Source organism: Babylonia areolata, chromosome 32 (assembly GCF_041734735.1).
Source record: "Babylonia areolata isolate BAREFJ2019XMU chromosome 32, ASM4173473v1, whole genome shotgun sequence".
Taxonomy (NCBI): domain Eukaryota; kingdom Metazoa; phylum Mollusca; class Gastropoda; order Neogastropoda; family Buccinidae; genus Babylonia; species Babylonia areolata.
In genome coordinates this window covers 9,780,138-9,782,637 of record NC_134907.1, presented here as the reverse complement: position 1 = coordinate 9,782,637, position 2,500 = coordinate 9,780,138, and positions in this window count along the sequence as shown.

Sequence of the window (2,500 nt, the reverse complement as noted above, 5' to 3'; positions counted from 1 at the left end):
GTGTGCAGCATGCACTTAGCGCACGTAAAAGATCCCATGGCAACAAAAAGGTTGTTCCTGGCAAAATTCTTTAAAAAAAAAATCCACTTCGATAGGAAAAAACAAATAACACTGCACGCACGAAAAAAAATACACACACAAAAATGGGTGGCGCTCTCAATGTAGCGACGCGCTCTCCCTGGGTAGAGCAGCCCGAATTTCACACAGAGAAATCTGTTGTGACAAAACAGAGAAATACAAAATACAAATACAATACAATCAAAGTCAACGTTCGGTGGGTTATTTGAATGAACATAACCAAGTACGCACCACCACCTACCCACCCCCCTCCCGAAGACGGGAGTATGGCTGCCTACACAGCGGGGTTTAAAAAAAAAATAATGATAATTGAAAAAAAAAAAACGGTGTAACTCTCGAACTCGAAACTTTGTAATGACTTGCCCGTAAGGGTAAAAACATTTTTTTCTTAATCTCTCTCTCTCTCTCTCTCTCTCTCTCTCTCTATATATATATATATATATATATATATATATATATATATATATATATATATAGCCGTGTACCGAGTGTTTTTTCCCGGGTACACGGCTACAAAAGTGGAAACCCATTTGTGACTGGCCTCTATATACGTGCCTGGCCTGTGCGCGGGAATTCTCATCTATCCTTTAATTCAGTCAATCAATATTTATTTAGTGAAGTCTTTTGTGCCGTCCGCACCCTAATAGATCCACTCGGTTCGGCTACAAATATATATAATGAATTTTTTTTTTTTTTTTTAATTTAATTTAAAACGGCCATGCAGGTAAAAGCCAACCTGTACATGTATACGAATGAACGTTGGGAAGTACAGCCCTAAACCATCGGAGAAGAAAAACAAAGGTTTAGCTGTCAGTTGTATGTGAGAAAAAAAAAACAAAAAAAACAAGCTCGTTATTAATAGCTTGTTGTTGTCAGAGCAGTATTAACTCACTCAGTACGGCCAGTCCTCTCTTCTCCTCTACACAGACCCATCGGATGTCCAGTGGGTGTCTGAATGACCCAACCTTTAGCTTCCGTCGCCAGAACTGTGGTATTCTTTGTCAACATTCACCTCTTCAGTATAAGAGCCTCCCGCTTGCAATATTTTGATGATGGTAATTGGGGGGAAACGCTGTTAACGTCGTCTCTTTCGCCGTTCGTATGGAGAGAGTTAAAAGGGTTTTTTCCCCAAGTAAGCTTGCGTTGATAATGTCGCCGTTACAATTGTTTCCTTGTTTTATAACATGCTTAACCCAACAGCGTAACCCAACGCGCTTAGTCATGCCTTGAGGGGAAAAAAATTAAATGAATAAATGAAATAAAATAAGTAATTTAAAAAAAAAATCAACAAATCAGTAAAAAAAATAATAATAATAAAATAAAGAAAAGATATTAGTATGACAAAGGATAACAATGATAATACTGAAAATTAATTAATTGATTGATCAATAAATAAAAACAAAATCTATCTCTCTCTCTCCGTCTCTCTCTCTCTCTGTCTCGCATATCGCAGATCCCACCACACACACACACACACACACACACACACACACACACACACACACACACACATTACAATCAAATAAACATGATTAGATCATACTGTAAAAACAAAATTTAAAAAAAATTAAGTTCCACAAGAAACGAAAATTATACAGCAGCAACAACAACAGCAACAACAACAACAACAGCAACAGCAACAACAACAACAGCAACAGCAACAACAGTCTGGCAAGAAACAAAACAAAACAAAACAAAACAAAAATCGTACTCAAAGTCTTGCCCTTCGGACCTGACAAACACAACAACGAAACGACGAGTCACATAGCTACTTTCTGTGAAACTGACTACAGTGTGTGTGTGTGTCTCTCTCTCTCTCGCTGCTCACCCTGTCACGTGACAGGAAATACCTTAACCCCTTAACTGCTGTGTGTCGTTGACGTGTGTGTGTGTGTGTGTGTGTCAGTGAAGGGCAGTTGCCTAACTGAGACAAGATCGATTGAGCTTACATGTGGTTAGAGCCGACTGACGGCTGCCATTTAGCGCTCATCATTCGTTTCCCGTGTTAATCAGATTTTCAGGCACGCGCACATACACACTCAGAGACAGACATGTAACATATTACGTGTATGACCGTTTTTGTTTGTTTACCCTGCCATGTAGGCAGCCATATTCCGTTTTTGTTTTGTTTTGTTTTTTTGTTTTTTTTTGTTGTTGTTTGTTTTGTGTGGTTTTTTTTTTGTTTGTTTGTTGGTTGTTTTTTGTTGTTGTTTTTTTGTTTTGTTTTGTTTTTTTTTTGGGGGGGGCTTAGGGGGGCCGGGGGGGGAGGAGGCGTGTATGCTGGGTATGTTCTTTGTTTCCATAACCCACCGAACGCTTACATGGATCACAGGATGTTTAACGTGCGTGTTTTTAACTTCTGCGTGCCGTATACACACGAATAGGGTTCAGGCACTAAGCAAGTCTGCACCATCCATATATT